We start from the raw sequence: 19,983 nt of genomic DNA, 5'->3' as shown, positions 1-19,983 counted from the left end.
TGGCTACTAGTTTTAAGGGCCACCATGACAATTATACATGACTTCAGCTACCAAAGGCAAAATCGAAACCCCTGTTGATTAGAGTTAGTGCAAAGGGTTACTTTGACAGACCTCTAACTAGGCAGCTACATAATGTAATCAGTGAGGAACGACACTTTCATTTGAGGAAAACAACTTGCATATTGGCAATTTCCAGGTGGACATGACTATGTTTGTCTGTCTGTTATAGCTCTTATTCTACAGGTGAATGTGCTAAGTGCAGTGCAAAGTTATTTGGCCATATGTTTCTGTTTTTTCAATGCTTTATTTTTCAGGCTCTCCGTATAAATAGAATCGTTCTGTTCCACCAGGAGTGTGACTGTGTTGTAGAGAGGGGAAGGGAAAAGAATGTTGTTGTTTCAAACATTATATCTTTTGTGAGCGAGCAGATGGTGTTTGTATATAGGGCTTCCGGTAAGTTTTGTATGTTGCTGAAGCTACAACATTCTTCCAGATTGACTCAGTGAAATTAGTGATTTTAGATCTCCCCAAATGTACCAAGTTCTATTACAGTTGGTACCAGTTTATTTAAAATCATCAAATGTATCCTAGATTTTTATTGTCTTTTTGGAAGCACTTCTTGCACTGTCTGACAGTGGTGTTGCATAATATGGGTGGGTGGCGCTGGTGGAAATATTGCTTGCTTTAAAATATGTTAGGTAAGTTGTATTTTGGCAGAAAGACAAAAAATTAGATCAAGCACCTACTCTGTTTGCCAAAAATGGAACCTAAAATCATTCACCTGTGGAGAAGCTGTTTTTTGATCAGAGTAAAATGGAAGGGCCTCTACCAAGAAGTCATTTGCTCAATACAACATGACTGTTTTAGGAGTTTGGAGAGGCAAAATCCAAGGTCAGATTTGCATGTTGCCAATTGTAATAGGTTTATTAGAATTGACACGAACATATGTAGGAAAATGCTGATTTAAGTAAAGAAAACGCTATTGGGAGCTATTGAATTCAACAGAGATCCGGAATCAAATAGTTCAAAGCACTTTAAAAAAAAAAAAAAAAGAAAGAAAGAAACGTGGCTTAAGTAATCTAAAGTTAGTTGAAGAGAATGGGAGTTTTGCCATAGTTAGAACAGGAAGCCTGGTGGAACCCAGAGGTTCGTTCAAGTGAAAACACCTGACTGAGCATATTTCCCCCTTTTTACTCCCCTGAATAGACCCAGTGATGTCTACAGGCTTTGACTTTCGTTCTGCTTACACCAGTTGTACACTGGTATGACACCTTTGACTCTAAGACCTGATTTTCCTCTTACGGTGGTGTAAATCAGGAATAACTCCAATGAAGTCAACAGAGTTACACCAGTTGTACACGAGTGGGAGAGGAGAATTGAGCTCAATAGGAATATTCCTATATGGGTGAGCAGGATTAAGGCCACTCTGTATATTTTTGATGAGGATAAACTCAACATCAGCTCTTTGTTTACAATATTACAAATTGAGCATGTACCATAAGCTATCGCAGTTCTTCAGAGTGCCCTGCAGATAGGTTAGGAACACATGGCTGGTCACAAGAAAAGCTGAGCACCAACAAATCCCATTGAAGCCTATGGGGAATGGAGATTGGATGTTCTCCTGTAAGATCAGGCCCTCAGTTAATATGGAAGCTTGATATCATGCTGCTGGAGCACATGATTTATGAGGAGAGACTGACGGGACTAGGCTTGTTTAGTCTGCAGGGCGGATTTAATAACAACCTTTAACTACCTGAAAGGGGGTTCCAGGGAGGATGGAGCTAGGCTGTTCTCAGTGATAGTAGATGACAGAACTAGGAGCAATGGTCTCAAGTTGCAGTGGGGGAGGTCTAAGTTGGATATTAGGAAAAACTTTTTCATTAGGAGGGTGGTGAAGCACTGAAATGGGTTCCCTAGGGAGGTGGTGGAATCTCCATCCTTAGAGGTTTTTAAGTTGCAGCTTGACAAAGCCCTGGCTGGTATGATTTAGTTGGGGTTGGTCCTCCTTTGAGCAGGGGGTTGGACTAGATGACCTCCTGAGGTCCTTCCAATCCTAATCATCTATGATTCTATTATATCATACCTAGTATGTGGGGAAAAAAAGGAGAATCTGAGTTGATGGGCATATCATGTTATCAACATTTTACACAGAAATCATTGTAATTAAAAACTGTATCTTTGTGCATACACACAATGGGGTGAATTAAGTTTACATGAGCAGCCTTAATACTGGCATTTCCTAAATTTTGAGTGCTTAACTTTGCAACATTAATGTTCTTTTAACACAGTTTTCTGAGTTTAAAAAAACAAAAACCTGACACCCCTCCACCCCCAACACCTTCAAAAATTCTGTCAAGTGGAATCATTCTGACCTCACTGTACGGGTCATGGATTGGAACCTTTAGAATCACCAGACAGACCTCTGCCACTTGAGCTCATGGAGTAACTGGTATACAGGATAACAGTCTACTGCTGCTGGTACATAGAGAAAAGGCATATTTTGCTAGTGAGTTTCACAGACATTTGTTGACAGCAAATGAATGGTGAGACTCAAGAATCTTAAGCTCAATTCCATGTCAATTCCATGTCCAGTGTGCTCTTGTGGTCACTGGTTCTTCTGCCTGTGTTCCCCTTGAACCTGTTCTCTTCTACCCCTGTCTATCCAGGCTGTTCGTGTCTCAGTCCTGACTTTTTTCCCAACTCCTCATCCCAGTTCTTCACTGTCAATGTGATACGTCTCTCAGGCACTAAAAAAAAAAAAATCTAAAAACCCTGAAAAATAATGAAACTCTTGATTTCAAACTTTTAAAAATATGATTGGGCTTTCAATTTGAAGTTTGAGACACTGAGTCTAAATTATATAGTATGAGCCAATAACAAATTTTTTAATGAAAACAAAACATCTTTGGCTATGTGGTCCCATAGGAATTCATACATGGGAACCATGAACTGCATTTAAGCACTAACAATGTTAAATGTGCCTTTCCTGTAAATATATGTTAATGGAGAGACATCTCTGAATCACAGAGCATCATGCTAGAAGGAAATAAGGGCAGTGATCTTACATTTTGCTGGTGCCTAAATTAGCTAATTGGCTTTCTATGGTACTTCCTTGCTTAATGTGTTTTTGGAATAACAACAGTTGGAGCATACTTAAGAACATGCTTCCAGTGCAGAGATTTGCTTGGAATAACTTAGCTCTCTACCATAATTAGTAAGAACAAATCCACGTGATCCCTGCCCCAGAAATTGCCCTCACAGAGAGAGATTCGCTGTAGAGAGAGTTATACTGGAGGAAGAAAGAGACTTGTGATCACATATGTATGGCAATTCAAGAGTGTCTAGAATAGGTGAAGAGTTGTGATAGGGACCTCTACTGAATATTGTAGACTTGCTGCTACTAGTAACTATTGCTCTGGGAACCATTGCTGAGGAACTACAATATGAAGGAGCTACTTCTGAAGAGAAAACAGATGCCTCTGGGATCAGAAAAAAGTATATATTGCTCTACTTCTGCCTGATATACAGGATTTTATCTAAGAATGAGTTTTGAAAGCTATCCAAATATTTGCAGACTTTATCTTTTAGGGGGCTCCAAGAACAGCAGTGGAAAATAATTGACATGATTAAGGGAAGGAGTTCTTGGTCTGGTAAAGCATGTTGCTATGGAAAATGCCTTTTATCTGAGATGCTGTACTTTAGATGGTAGGAAGTATTCAGCAGTGAAATTCTATAGAAATATAAAGCCACCTAATACTAGGACATCTCCATAATGATAGCCTCAAAAAATATTTCTGAAAAGAAAGGTAAAGCAATGATGCAAAAATGGAGTATGTACTGCATGCATACATACATGCTGCTAAGAGACGACCTGCTGCCTTAAGCGATAAGTCTATTTGTATTTACCCCAGGCCTAACATGGATAAACGTTAATAAATAATATTTATAAATGATCTGCATTCAGTTCCTGGATCTACCACCGAGTATTTGTATAACCTTGAGAAAGACATTAAATGTCTGAATGCCTCAGTTTTCTATCTGTACATTATTAGTAATAATTAATAATACTTATCTACCTGTGTGGGTTAATGTATAAGTTTGTGGGAGTCAGTCACATGCTACAGCAATGGGGCAATATAAATACTTAGATGCACGTCTCCCCACTTTCCTCCTTCTCAAAAGATAAACATTTATTTGTGCAGCAATGGTACAAAGGTGCCTCTGTTTTTCTCCAAACATACATGCAACTCCCATGGCTTGACCGTTTGCCTTTGACTTCAGTAAGAGTAGGAGCAGACTCACAATTCCTTTCAGTTCCTAAAAGGGATTATGCACAAATACGGAGATGAAAATGAAACCCTTTTTAGTTATTTAAACATCTCTTGCCATTGAGATGCTCAGATTCTATAGTGCTGGTCAGAGTCTGAAAACGTAGATAAATCCTGAAAATATAATGAAAGTAAGAGCTCAAAATTGTGCGCAATGCATTGTAAACCAGGGATGCACAATATGCAACATAAGTCCAACTGCAGCCCTCAGTATTGTACAACGTGCTTCATGGTCCCATTCTCTCTGTAGCTGTAAGGATTGTCCTAATGGAGGGATGACAGTTTACACCAGCAGAGGATCTGCCTCCAGGTTTGTATTGCTGGGGAGCTTATAAAAAAAACAGTTAGTCACCTGTAAGTTCAGAGAGACATACATGCAAATGCTCTGGTGGCGTGCATTTATTTTTGTAAAACATTCATTGCTATTTGTATTTATTACATAGACTCTTGGTGGGTGTTCCTATTACTTGTTACGCAAGTAAATGAGAAGTGTCATTTTGCAAGGATTCTATAGGGTTTGGAGACTGTTTTTAATTCCCAGAGAGAGGAAGTGTTCCTGGTGCAGCTCACGTATCAGACTTCTTTGCATTTTCATTGTAGTGGTTTGCCACAGTAGTGGCTGTTTAGGTTGAGTTCCATCTTCTGTTATAAACCCTTTATTCACTTGCTCTTAGTTTTTCAAAACGTTTTCTTTTGGGTTGCTATTTGCTGTGTTTGGTCTCAGCCCAAAGATGAATATGTATGGAAAAACCTGAGAGAAACTGGATCAGCAGTTTTTGGTGAATGTGGGTGTGGAAAAAATACTTTTCCTATGTATTCTGGCTGAAATTTTTCTGCAGTAAGTATTTATTATGAATACATGATGAGGCACTCGCATAATCCAAAAATGACTGAAAATAGACACTCCACTCTTGGCTTGTTTTGTAGCCCTATACCAAGATTTTAAAAATGAAAATTGAAAGTAAATTGGATTGTTCGCTTTGAAGTCATGGATGTTTTTAGCTAGAAATTTTGCACATGCATATACACAGATTTGCGTTTTTTCTAAATACATGTTTTAAAGGTATGCCACTCCTCTGGCACAAGTAAGATGTGCAGGACATCTACAGAAATGAAATTAAAATGGAGAAATGCAAAATCTTCTATTAGTGCAAAGTTAAGGTTGAGAAATGAAACGCTCAGAAGTCAGAAAATCCCAGAAGCAGAGGTTCCTCCCACTATGTTAATTCAAGCATGCAGTATTTTCTGTTTCTGTTTTCCTTGTTATTTGTAAACCTTAACATTATTGCCCTTTTACCTACAGTACGTTCCTCTTAATAGCAACTGGAATATTAACAAATTCCAGTTAAAAGTAGTATTTTGCTGGGAACACCTTTGTCTTTAATGTTAATGATATTTGGATATTGGCAACAGCGTGCTGCTTATTAACATTTTTTTGTAAGAGACGCCCCAGCTGCAGGCAAGTTTGTTGGGTTGCAGCCTGGGAAGGAAGTGTTGAGACGTGTCTTTTCTGATTGCAGCCCCGGTCCCGCAAACCTGCCTCTGGCCGGTGCTTGGCCTGTCCCAGCGCTTTCTTCTGGGGTTGCAGGAGACTGCACAAAAGGTAAGGGGCTCTGGGCAGGGCATTAGCGGGCAGTGGGGAGGAGGCTGCAGCCTGGATGCCAGAGCTGCATGGTACTCCTTGCGTTCCTTGGGCTGCTCCTGCCAGGCGGTTGTGCTTGGAGAAGGAAGTACTGGGACATAATGAGCCCTAATGCCAGAGAGCACAGGGAGAGGTACCATGCAGCTCTGTGAGCCTCCAGCACCCCTGCTCCCTATAGAAAACCCCAGGATCTGGGCTACAGCGCGCACCTTCTTCCTGCTGCTACCTTGCCTGCAGGCTGGTTTGCAGGACTGTAGCCAGGTAAGGCAGGTCCCAGCTCTTCGTTCCTTGGTTGCCGCCTCACAAACCCGCCTTCCACTTATTAGCAACTGCCAGATAATGGCAACTTTTTGCTGGCAGCTGAGAGGTTGCTAATAAGTGAAATCTACTGTAGTTGTGAAAAAGATAGAGGGGCCAGATTCCCAGCGAGGGTAAATCAATGAAGCTGCTCTGCCCAGAGTGGAGCTTATCTGACCTCGAATGTGCAGTGCTGCTGTGCTGCTGTGTCTTTGCTCTTTACACAAAAGTAAGAATGCGGAAACCAAATGGGCCCGGCTGGGCTTCAGATAACGACTTTTACTAACGATGTACGAACATACAAGGCCTAGTTCCATATACATGCCCCCTGCTCAGCTTCTAGTAGCTTCCAAAGTAGAATACAGGGAAGCCTACCAGAGGGCTTACAAACTGTTTATGGGGATAAGACCCAATTCCTATGCACTACAGTGACCATGTTAACCCCGTGAGGGAACCTTATCTTTCCCCCTCATTATTGGAATGCTTGGCTTACTTTATACTATTTTTAATGCCACTTCCTTTCATTTAACTCTAGCACACTTAACATTTGGATATATACTAATCGGCTATTGTTTACAAATCACTGTAGTTAAGGCATTTATGATAAAGCCCAGTTTGTGTTTTAAATTATTACAGTGCTCAGGAAGTCTTACAGGAATGGTTAGTGGCAGATTTATTTTCCTTAATAACTTAAAATTGTTCAAAGCTACATGCAGTTTTATTTCTAATCCTATGAAATTGATCCATCCAAGTCTCGTTAGTCATTGAAATGGGTTCTAGACCCCTAGGGTCCAACTCATGCGTTGTCAATATGATGATGTAGTATCTCATCTAGTTCAAGGGTTAGATCTCACTCAGGTCCCCCTCTTCAACGAGGCCTGGATTTAGGAGAACACTGAAATGCATGCTTATCTTTTTGAGCATATGTTTAAATCCCATTGTCAGTAGGAGTTAAGCACGTGCTTAAGTTCTTCGCTGAACAGGAATGCTTTCCTGAACTGTTGCCAGTATAAAAACTATTCAGGAGTACCTCTCCATTATTGAGAGGCATGTACCAAATTAGCATCGAAAGAGGTTCCTGCAGTTGTGATATCGTTTAAACGACAGAGACCTGAAAGATGTTTTTAAAGAAATCTCATTTCTACCTCTGATGATTAAGAGCATCCTTGGAAAATACTGTTAATACAGATGCCTTATGGGCAACTGTGTAGTCTTTCTGAGGCATTGCTAAATGTGATACAAAAGTTCTTCTATTTGTATAAAAGGTTCTTAGCAAGGCAAAAGCAGCTTATTCTTTTTCCTACTTGGGGGGGTGCGTGTGTGTGTGTGAGAGAGAGATTCGGTTTTGGAGCCCAGTTCCTTCTCCGTTTGCTTAATAGAGACATTTCAAATGCTTTTTTGGTTGAAAGGCACTAATTAAGGACACTTTTCAGAAAGATGGGATAAAAGAAGCATTACCAAAAAAAAATCATCCTGACCTTTAATGCTGAACTATTTTTAGTACTGGTTCAAATGTCTGGAAATCACTGATGTCCTGAGATGGCATTTAGAAAAAAAAGAAAGGAAAAAAAAAAAGGCATTGTACAAAAATATATCAAAGTTAATTCATTTTTTTTCAGAACAAGTTGAAATGGATTTGATTTTAAAGGGACACTGTCAAGATATATAAGTCTCAAAGTTAATCTTCCTTTTAAATATGTTACATATTACATTTTACATATGTTATAGATGAAAAACAAATTTTTTTATTCTGCGTTAGCAGATTTTATTTTTGTTCAGTTGACCCAGTAACGAATGAACTAAAAGGTCTGGAAAAACTGAAAGGCAGCTATTATAATTCCCCATGCATAGCAGTAATCCATTTACTATATGTAACATTTTTTTCATCCAGAAGAATCTCAGAGTGATAAGAAAACTTTACATTGTCATATATAGTTTGCGCAGAGCAGTGGCTTCTCCTGCCCCTGGAATGTAGCCACCTAGAACATGGCAGCAATTTAAAAATGCATTATACTCTGCTTGTGCTGAAAGGAAGAGAATCAGAATACCAGTTCCAGTTGAAATTGTAAGGGAAATTAGATTATTTATTAGGTGGTGTGGACTTTGTGGAAACAGACATAAAATTAGACCAGCTCCTGTCCCAATGAACATAGAGTCTAAACTGGATGGATAAAATAGAAACATAAGGCTGAGTATTTGTTTGAAAACTGATAAAGTTTTAGTTGTTGAGTAATGGCAGCTAGGTAAAGAAGTGGATTTGAAACATAATTGAAGGGGAGGGTATTTGGAGCATGAACAGAAGGAGACTGTGCCAGAAATTGGTTTACAGAATGGAGTCTAGCATGGGAGAAGATTTCAAAAGGAGCATTAAGGAGAGAGGATTATGCAAAGCATAGGGCCCAGAAGGGAGTATGGGAGAAAAGAAGGGCTGAGATGTTGACACACACACAAAATGCATATACACACAAACAGCACAGTGACAACCAAGCTCCAGCCATTTGTGGCATCCTGAATACTTCACGATCAGGTTTTAGACTGGGGCACAGCATGGAGTGACACAATAATCTTTTTACGGCAACAGATAGAGGTTGTATCTCAGTGCACATCCCATTGAACCTGTCTGTAGCTTTCCACATTGTTCACCCCAATTGCTGCTGATCCATTTGCATGATGTAGGTGGAGTAGGGGCTGCAGCACTATGGTGGCACCAATCATTCATCTTCAGAAGGATCCAGAGTGGTGCTGGGTAACTTATCTTCTTCCCCAGAAGTTGCCACCTGTAAAAATTTGCAACATGGGTCACATGTTTTTGTCTCCTCTTCAGCATCTACATAAACCCACTTGGAGTGGTCATTTGATGAGACAGTCTTGCTGTCAACTACATACCAGTGACTTTTGTGCAGGTATCTCATTTTCCACACGTGCAGCCAACAGTATCTTGAGGATGTCATTAGGCTGATAAGAGATCAGCCTGTGAATAGAAAACAGTTCATTCACACTGAACCCAGGCAAGAAGAAAGTGCTACTGGTTGCAAGGGGGAAATGTGTGGAAGAATTAGTGAGAACAGTGTCTAACCATTAAAAGGAAGTCCTCTGCCTCCCATTCATCAAAGCCATACAAAGTCTTGGAATTCTGTCAGTAAATCTAGCAAATCAGGTAGCATCCGTAGCAAAAAAAGAAAAGCCTTTTTCTGTCTTCATCTCATGCCTTTATTACAGATAATAATCTATCTAGCTACAGTACTCCATACATTCAATACCTTCAGATTAGATTACTGTAACTCACTGTATTTAGGGCTGAAAGTGAAAATTATACAGAGGCTATTGCTTGTGTAGACTGCAGTTGACCACCATCTTGTTTTGGTGGGTCCCCAGCACACATCTTTCCTGTCCTCCAGGGGTGTTGCTGCATTAGATGTAAATGATCATAAAGAATGGGGATATTCACAGCTCTTATAAAACCACACACTGCCTTCAAACTATAACAGAGGCTCAACAGGACAGCAGTACATCTCATTACAGCTTTGAAGCTATCATTGCAACAAGAAGGACTAAACCTCAGTGTCTATATAATTCTGTAGAATTGCAAGGGAAAAATCAGAAATCCTTACAATTTGCAGATTTTTATTATTCTACCTTTGGAAAAATCCAACCTAGCAAAGCAATTCACATGCCCAATTTAAAAGACAAATGTGGTAAGTAAACAGCATTTAAACTTCCCTGGGCAACTTGTGGGACAGAATTATTGTATAAATCACAAGAAACATCTTGACTTTGCCCCATTAGCATTTCTGCAAAAGACTGATGAAGATTTACCTTGCTGTTTCACCTTTTTATGTGTATCCTGTAGTCCACATCATTGAACTTGTGTTGAGGGAAATAGATTCTTGTAGTCTGCTTGTTACATTGAGTTGGTAGTGGAATTTGGAGGAATGTGATGTAAAGATGTATGTTCAGTAGTTTCCATATGGTCCTACAGAAATACAGAGAGTGCAATTATATTCAGAAGAGACTGTATGGTATATCTAAAGAAGAGATTTAAAAAAATCCTTTTGCCTATTCAGATAAAGTAAAACAAAACATTGTTTTTAAGGGTTCTTTTTTCCCTTTGTTCAATCTCAACATTTCAGGTCAGTGCAACTGGTGTTTCTTTTTCTGTTGTCTTGATTTGTTTCTAGAGCAAAGGTCAGTAACTAGACTGTCTGTTTTGGTTTCTACCATCATTAAACGGCAGCTTTTTAATGGAGAAAAAAAACCAAACCAAAAAACTCGTTCCTACGGAAAGTGGAATGGAGAGCTAAGCACTTTCTCACACGCTCTCTAGTCCTTTGATGCCAGTGGCTGATGCACAACTCAGCATTAAATGTAGTAGTGCTGCTTTTTCTTTTCAGCACTTTAATTTTGAAATTCAGAATGTATTACAGCGTCTTAATAGTTACACATGTGCACTCCTCTGCAGTGTACACTAAATGAGCTAAGGCTGGAGGCCAGGAAAATTGTAGGTTACATAATTCTATTAGATGAAAAACATGTGAATGTCTAAGGCTATGTAACTTCGGTTAAAATCTCTGAGTTGGTATTGGATCTTCTAGAACTGATCTAGGAGTTGAAATATTTCAAGGATTGGTGAGACTGGCAGAATTTAGCTGTTTTTTCTTTCATTGAACTATTGTGCATGTTAACACCTCCTTTGTTTTAGAAATGTTGGATCTGTTCATTACAAAGAATAGCTCTCTGGTTTGTGTAATTGGGAGAATGGTCTATGACTAGGATTCCTAAGTACTGTGATATCAAATACATGAAAAATTATAATAGTGATACCCTCTTGTTTTGATAAGTAGGCTATTGGCAAGTAAAGCAGCCATGGATTCACTGGTTATTTTTAAATTGTTTCACGTCTTAATTAACTAAGTTACTTTCTGTAGGTATTTGCAATATTTCCTAGATATTCCCTTGATTTTCAGTAGGAAATGCACATACTTAGGCTACATTAGTTAGTTACCAAAGTGAATCTGGAAAAAATTTTTAAGGCTATGCTCTGCAGATAGTTATATGGATACTTCCTGTCCCTATACATCCAGGAAAGTGTGTGCATGTGTTTGTTTGTATAATCACTCTGTTTTAGAACTGCTTAATCCTTATTGATGTAGTACAGTAATTGGATTCTGCACTATGTATTATTAGTCAGTTTTATTGATGGCTATTTGTAATTTACAATGAGTGGTTGATGAAAATTAAACAGACCAACACTATTTACTGCAGACTTGGCACTGTGAAAATTAAATTCACTAGGGCTTCACACTAAGAATAAAATAGTACTAGAGGAAATCTTAATTCACATATGGTTATCCAAGATACAATTAAAGAGAGGCATGTTTTTCCACCCCAAATTTCTGAGGGTGTTAACATAATTGTAGACCTGATGTTTTTTCACATATTCCCTAGACTGTCTCACATATACCAAACAACAATGGGTCAGCATGAACCAAAGTAAATATATGTGACTTATGAATCCCAGAATTTTGAAATCAGACGTAGTGGAACTGATAAACTGTGACTGAAAGTTTTTATTTTCCCAACATTGATTAATATTCCTTTTTATAACTTAATGTATTATATTTTAATAACTTGCTATTAATTTAAAATTCAACAGACAAGGTTTGCAGTATTTTTTCATAAATGATATAAACTGTTGCCAGTCTTTTAGCTGCAAAAAGTTGATGGAGATGTGTTTTTGTCACTTTTGTTTCTCTTGAGATTCCCTTATAACCGCACTCCTAGCACAGTTTTCCATCTGGATTAGGGAGGGGTGAATAAATGGAGAAGAGATTTTGCCTGCAGTTTTCACTGAACCAAACTAAAATGTTTTTAATGATTTTGCTGTCTTGGCTGCCAGTGGGGATTGAACCTGGGATCTCTGATCTATAAGTATGAATGTATAATCCCTGAGCAAAAGCACCATTCAAGGTTGCACTTAAACATATACTTAACTTTAAGATAAAGAGCCTAATTTAGGAAAACACTTAAGCATTTGCTTAAGTCCCATTGAATTTGAAGTCAACGGGACATATGCTTAAATGCTTTCCTGAATCAGTGCCCAGGTTCATTGCCTGGGAGAGACAGTAGCAGATTCCTAACATCTATACATGTCAGGGCCTGTAATGTAGACTGTGACACCTAATGGTCAGATCCAAGAGTAGCGTCAAGGTCATGGTCATGCCAAGGGTTAAGATGGAATCTGAGTCAGAAGTCATGCCAATGGTCAAAGCTAGAGTCAGCAACTGGGGTCAAGGCAAGGAACAAGGCATGGTAACAGAAACAGGGACGAGACACAGTAGCAAGAACAAGGAACAAGAACCAGGAAAGGAGGCAGGGACTTGGTCTGGGCAAGAATAGACCTAGCAACTAGTTGCTCAGATGAGGGAATCAGGGATGAGGCAGCTGGTGTCCAATCAGCAGTCTGCTTTTAGTCATCTGGACCCACTAAATCAGCTGGTATAGCTTCTGGTGGTGGGGTATTAGCATCAGTTCTCTTCTCAACTCCTGTAGCATGGTGGTGCAGAGGGGGAGGCTCTAGCTTGGAAAACCTGGGGGCCTGAGATCAAGACCTTCAGTATTTGTCCATACATGATACACAGAGCTGCCATATTTTAGAATATGTTATACTTTGATAACTCCACCCCCCAAAAAAAATTATTTTTCCTTTCCGTGCTTCACTACACTTCCTGGTTCTAACTGTAAGCTGAAGTGCCAACATCCCATGAAAGAGCTGTCTTTTTGTGATATTTCTCAGCCAACTAGAAGCAGGGAATATCAGAAATCTCAGGACAGCTCCTGATGTTGTGATATACCTTTATTCAACTACTCTCCATATGTGCCAGGCAGTTTATCCAGTGTCAACCCCCAAAGAAATTAATGTATTTATAATAGCAGAAGATGCTAAAATGTTTTCATTGAGTGCATAGTAATGAAAAGCAACAGTTACATAGTCAAGCATATTTGAAACTAAATATCAGCAAAAAACCTACAATGAAATCTGCAAGTGGTGTGTAATTAGCACCAATAATATTCACTGGTTATTTGGGAGGGAAACTGGTACTGTTTGTTGGTCATATGGAAATAACTTGCTCATTAAACAAATTCTTCCTTCTCTTTTGACAAACCACGCTCTTTTAGCTTCCTTGCAGATACCAGTTTCCAGAGGGCAGAATTCACATGCATGAGCAAACTGATGTAAACAGTTCACATGCCTTAATCACACACCTATGAAATCCCAATATATGGCATATTTTGTACATAGAACATAATTTTTTTAACAAATATTTTTTTTAATCTATGCATTTCTGCCTCCCGGTTATTTTGAGCTTGAATGAAGTGTGGCCTTTTCTTTTTTCAGGATGTCCATTACATTTGTAATTACAGTGTAGCAATCTCTGTGTTTAAAAGTGTTTGTGAATAGTGACAAATTGAAAGGGGAGACTTGATATCATCTAATTATTCAATGAGACAGAAGTAGCTCAAGTTTCCTCACTTTGCCCTCCTGTGTCAGTGTGTATCCTTAGCTGGAGGGATGTGCTTTAGGGCAAAAAGTTAGTTCAGAGTCTCTATGCCCATTCAGTCATTGCCCTCCCTGCCAGTTCTGCCGAGGAGCAGTGCTTATGGTGGTGGGAAGAGGTAAATTCTGTATATCTCTATAAATTTCTTTTCCTGTATGAGACAGGTGTGCCCATTTAAGCCCTGATGCTGCAAGCTGCTCCACCTGGTGGACTCCACATTGAGTATAACAGCACTCTGCATGAGTGCAGCTCTGCCTGTTTGGAAGAGTTGGCAGTATCTGAGCCTTATTCTGCAGATATAGGGCTAACTGCATTCCCAGGTCCTGCTAGTTACTGAGCATTACCAATTGCTCAGAATCCAGACCATGGGAAATCCACCAGGATGGGTGTGGCGGCAGTTAGACACTCAACCACACCAGAGGGCATGGACTAGAGCTGGTTAGAAAATTGTGGAGGTGGGTTTTTTTTATGGAAAAATTTGACTGTTGATAAAATGAAAATTTTCAAAGAAAGCAGACACTTTCCACAAGTTTCTTCGTTTTATCTGTAAAACTTTTTACTAGCCCTATCTCAACTCCATTGCCTCAGAATTGTTTCATTCCCCAAAAGATGGCAACACTGATGTGGTCAGAGTGCTCATAGGATACTTTGATTCTTATGCAACCCTAACTGTGAGATGAGACTGCCCTTCCCTGGCAGAACACTCAGGCGCTGGTGCAAACATTACCTGCCCTCCCTTAGGATGAATTCTTCTGAGCGTGTTGCAAAGCCCATTGATTTAGGGAAGTGACACTTGCATCCGTGGGCAAATAACAAGTGTTTTCAATTAACAGCAATATTTTTGTGTGTGGGGAGGGGAAGGGAGGATTTCTATGATTATTTTATTTTATTATAATACTAAAGAACAGTATGAAACTTAGAAGTTAAGAGCAATAAATTCATGAGGATATTCACTTAACAAAAGCCTACATTGTTAAAATGTGTTGTCATAGCCAAACCTAAGGCTAGACTCAGTAAAAAAACTCAGTCCAACAGAGGAAGCTGCAGTAAGATTTTATTGAATTCAGTCCTTCAGACACTAAATATCTGATCTCAGTGTCAAAAAGTGACTTCACCAAAAGTTGCTGTCTGAAGTGTATTCCCTCAGAGAATTTGTGATCATTTTATGCATAAGGAATAAAGATTCATGAATAGTTTCTCTAAAACTAGGTTTCACTGATTTGTGCATGAGTACAGTACCTTTAGGCAGGCCCAGAAGGATTCCAACAGTTTTCTAAAACTCTGCTCATGCTGGGAGTATCAAATACTGTTCCCCACTAACTAGCATGTCTTTTGCTTTGCATTGTGAAACTGTGTCTCTGTGCCAGTTTGGGGTTTAGTGGCAGTGGATCCATATTTGGGTTATGAAATTGGCGTTTGGATTCCTGTTAGTTACTTGGGAGCAATAGGGGCAGTATAGAGGTGGCATAATGGTTGGAGTGTCAAATGTTGTCTTACAATCGCCTTTCTCATAGCCAAAGCACAGAGGCATGGGAGGGGTCTTTATCATGGAGATTTGGATATAAATGGGGATCAGATTGGGACCAGTAAGGAATTCTATCACCTTCCCCAATAATTAGAGTTGGGCAAAATTTTGGGGCTGAAACTATTTTCAGCAAAAAATGCTTTTGTGAATTTGTGTCGGGTTCACTGAATTGTTCACACTGGTGGGGGGGGGACAAAATAAACCAACAAAAAATTCTAGAAAAACTCAAAATGTTTCATTTTGACCTTTTCAAAATAAAATGTTTTGCTTTTTCTGCTCAAAATCACTTTTTATTTCTAAATTTCCTTGTGTTATTTTAAAATATTCAAAAACCTTAAATGCTCAAAATCAAAACAAAATGCTTCAGGTTGAATGAAACATTTTGTTTCACCCAAAACAGTTTTTAAAAAGAAAAACTTTCGATGATTGTTTTATTTTGCATTTCCCTATTTATTGTGGGGGAGGTGGAAGAGGGGGTTGGCACCAGAGATTGTGGAGGAAAATGTTTTCTACTTCATGAATTGCCCCTAAAGAGGTATGTAAATTGAAAGCAGGGAGCCCTGGTTAAAAATATTGGCAGCACATCACTGGGGCATTCCTGCTATCTGAGGCCTGTGAACAAAGATTTGAGTGTTTGAAAGTTTTAAATGAGAATATTAAACCCACCATTGAAAGGGAAGCAACATAATACAGCACTTTACAGGCCAAATTCTTCTCTTAATTTAGCTGGAGAAATGTTGAGAGAGCCAATAGAAATTAGGGGTTACTCCAAATTTAAATTGGTGTAACACAGAGCAGAATTTAGCTCTGCATCTTCAAAGCTCTGTCCAAATGTTAACTACCTAATGAGAAGGCTAAAGGAATTCAAGACTCAACTGAATTGAACAGAGATCAGATTGTAGTGTGATTAGTGGCAGGTATTCCTGGTTACAGAAACTCCCTGGGAACTGGAACTTCCATTATGAATGGCTCAGGTTGGAACAGGGCTCCATCTGTAGTCAATAGATGTATGTCCATTGGTGTCACTGTGGTTTGGATCAGGCCTGTTGTGAGTTTCAGTAGTTTAGGAGAATCAAGTTGGGAAGAAATGTGCCAATGAGAAAGCTTGTTGCCCATTTTGTGCTGCTAGTTTCACTGTTGGAAACATTAGAACGGCTTTCCTAAATTTTACAAAATTGTCTCACTTTTTGGTCTCTTGAACCAAGATACAGAAGTTGATTTCCTTTGCACACACTTGAAAAGACTAAACTGTGTGGTGCAGATGGTCACTTGCAGATTTTCTAACAAGTTGTGGGCTTAGTAGCGATTCATTTGTGTAAACTAATCACTGATATTAAAACAAAAAAGTTGCTAAAATCTATCCTTTCCCCCCATTGCTTAAGTTATTTTCCAGCATTAGAATGGTAGAATTAAATTTGCAAATGGATTCCTAGTCTTCAGCTAAGTATATCATATGTTGTTGTTACTACTACTACTAGTATTATCGTAAGTTGAGATCATCAGTTTGTGATCTAGTACAGAGTAAGGGGCAGCGCATTGTGATTCAGGGAGTGCTCCAGCAGCAGAATGACAGCATTCCTCTTGATAGTTCTGTCCCTGGTGCAATGAACACGCCCTGACACTCTGGCATAACTACGCCACTGGATGCATTGGGAAGAGAGAGTCAAGGTTCGGCCGAAAGCTGATTAAAATTTTCTGACAAAGTTTTTCCTTCAAAAAAAGCTGAGTCAACAGATTTGATATAGAATCCATATATTCTCATGGAACGTGTTGTTTCCATCAAAAGTTTTGATGGAAATCAGGCAGCCTGCCCGTCTGTCTGGTTTGCAACCCTGAAATACTTGCAATCTAAGACAAAAAAAAAAATAAATAAAGACAGGACACAAAACCATGTAAAATAACTTGATTTTGGTCCAACTTCCACTGACATCAATGGCAAAACTCACACTGACTCGATAGAAGCAGGACCAGGCTCCTTTTACATTTAAACTGTGAAAACATCATTTAAAGCTGACGTGAAAAATAAATAAATAAGGTGTAGACTAAAATGAGATAATCTCCAAGACGCTGTGTGTTTTCAGACACAGTTTCTGTCCTTGGTGGTATGGCTTCACACTGTGGTTTTTAATAATGGGGTATAAGAATGACCAGTGTATCTCAGCACCTGGAGAAAGATGTACATTTTACGATGAGTTGTGCCCCACCTTATACTGATTTTAAGGTGTTTGCTAGGCTTTTTTTAACACTATATCTTCTGGGATTAGCTATGAGCAGGGCTTGTAAATATTCATTCTGATAATGATGCAGGGCTTAAAAGTATTCATAAAATGCTATGCATGATTCATGTGTCAGGAGCATGTGCAGGACTGACTTATAGCCAAAGCAAAAGATATTTCATTAAATTTGGTTCTCCTTCATGCACAAGTGAAGGAGGAAACCATTTTAGATAGCATTGAATGCAGAGTAGGTAAAATGATACTGCATGTTTAGGCTGTGAAATAATGAGGTCATATTTTCTGCATTCGTGTTTATGTGGAGGATTGCAATATTTGTATCCTAGAAGTATTTTTAAAGCTGTTACACTGTTTTGTTCAAAGCTGAACCAATGATGGAAGCTGTTCATTGCATCTGCTGGCCTGAGAGATGGAAATCTGGGAAGTATGAAAGGGATTGAGACTCTGGTACTAGTGAATGTGTGGGGAGATAAATGGGCCCTTTACCATGTTTGGGTTTCCCTTTATTGGATAAAGTATTGGTTAGTTAGAAGAGCTCTGTACAAAAAAGACAACCCAGGCAACATATGATAAGGAGGTACCAGGAGAACTTACTTCAAGTGAATTAGTCTTAATGCAGTAAAGCTCTGTGCATGTTCTATAATGTGTCTCTGTATGTATATTCCCCTCCATTCCTCCTTTCTGTCCTGAGTGCAACATGTGGAATAGAAATGCTATTAGGCCACATTATGTCATTGATTTTTAAATGGAATTCCCAATGAAAATTAATGAAGACTGATTAAAAATAAATGGCACAATATGGTACATATGTACTTTTTTCAGACCTAAAATAAAGAAGGTGTGTATGCGTTGGGAATCATGTGGTAATATTCTTCATCCTTCTTTCAGCTATGCTCAAAGGTAACTGTGGAGTAAGTGAAGTAATGATGTGACATCTTGTTCTTGGACTCTTAACGTGAAAAGAAACAAAGTTAGCAAAAAGGAAGTTGGCTTCATTTAAGCCTTGACCTGATGGTTGTGTATAATTGACACTAGCACAGTGTGAGTCTTTGTCTCCCTCTAGTAACTAGACCAAATAAAGAGGTCGAGTCTCCAAGATAATGGAAATGGTCCTTTAGTTCAAGCAGTAGAGGTTCATGTGTTTAGATCTGGTGGTCACCTGCCCATGACAGCTCATCTGGGTTGTCTTTACACTTTTGCCACTCAGCAAACAGCATGTATGCTCCTGACTTACAGCAGTTTGGAAGTCTGATGAGTTTTGGAATAGAATAGGAGCAGTTTCTAGCACTGTAGTGCTACAAGACCATTATTTTTAAAGCATCAGTCCTATTACACCTAGCTGATAAACCACCTCAAAGAGAGAATCTATTTTGTGTTTGTATCCTGATATAATGGAGTGAAAGGGGAAAAATCCCTTTGTAAAAATTCTCCACCACTATCTCCATAATCTCTACTTCAGTGAGCTTCAGCCAAGTGCGAAAATGAGAAATTATAACCTGCCAAGCATCAGTGGCAGATTGAAATGAAAAAATTGCAGGTTAATAACAGTGATGCCTCAGAAAAATTTGCTGGCCAATTTAACGTTGCTCCATCCAAGGTCACATCTTGTAGCTGATTATTTTTAGTAATTTGCAGATGAGGGTGCTCTACCTTTGTCATGGCAAGTCAAGATCAAGGAAATGGCAGGTAAAGTTTAATATTCAAGGTTATCTATCTTCTCAAGTAAGAAGTAAGTCATGGTTTCAGCTTATTTATTTAAGACAGGGCACAGAAATCATTTTCACAGTGGTGAAGTGGAAAGCCTATCTTTTATGGCAGTCATAAAGTCACTGTAACATAACTTGGTATGGGGAAAGACAGGGGAAAACCTGATCCAGTGGCTTCTGGAGCAACATATCATCTTGGGAATTAGCATCTGATAATATTTACCTGATAGTGTTCAGAACATAGAGGTTACATTTCACATTTTATGTATTTCTTGACTATGCGGGCTAGTTGCAGATTAACACACAATAAGGACCCACAGAAAGCTTAGTTCTGTTGCTGCTGACCTGGGACCTGGTCTTGAAGGAGGTTTCATTCCAAAGAGGGGTGAATGTGGAGAATGAAGAACAGCCTTTGTTTGTCACCTTTTGGGTGAAGTTCTCTGTAGGTGTTGGGTGGGGGCAAAAAGTGCATCACTGTTGAGTCCCACCCATAGCTCACTTGCTGTCCCTGACGCTACCAACATATGGAACTCTGGTCCCATGGAGGCTGTTCTCGGAAATCTGGGCCATGGAGGCATCTGATGGCCACCTTCCTTCCTGACATGGGAGAGTGAGTATTGTGTAGGGGGGACCCTCTTCCATGTGAAGATATAAGAAGATATTTGTACCCTCCACACCCTTGTGCCAGAACAACA

At 39.2% G+C, this 19,983-nt stretch overlaps 1 long non-coding RNA gene across 2 annotated transcripts in view; it reads left to right on the top strand.

The window, feature by feature from the left end:
• LOC137145658 (uncharacterized) overlaps positions 1-19,983 on the top strand; it is a 136,652-nt gene that overhangs the window by 10,234 nt on the left and 106,435 nt on the right. The window contains exon 1 of one of the 2 annotated variants that reach the window (XR_010917705.1): positions 14,178-14,278. The exons of the other annotated variant lie outside the window; for it this stretch is intronic. This is a non-coding gene — a long non-coding RNA (uncharacterized lncRNA). Of the gene's footprint in view, positions 1-14,177; positions 14,279-19,983 lie in introns of those variants that run through there. 2 annotated transcript variants of the gene reach the window in all.

This window comes from Emydura macquarii, unplaced genomic scaffold (genome assembly GCF_026122565.2).
Source record: "Emydura macquarii macquarii isolate MOO-44397 ecotype Brisbane River unplaced genomic scaffold, CSIRO-AGI_Emac_v2 contig_3603, whole genome shotgun sequence".
NCBI lineage: Eukaryota > Metazoa > Chordata > Testudines > Chelidae > Emydura > Emydura macquarii.
The sequence above is the reverse complement of the archived record's forward strand: the minus strand, read 5'-3'. Positions and strand labels throughout refer to the sequence as shown.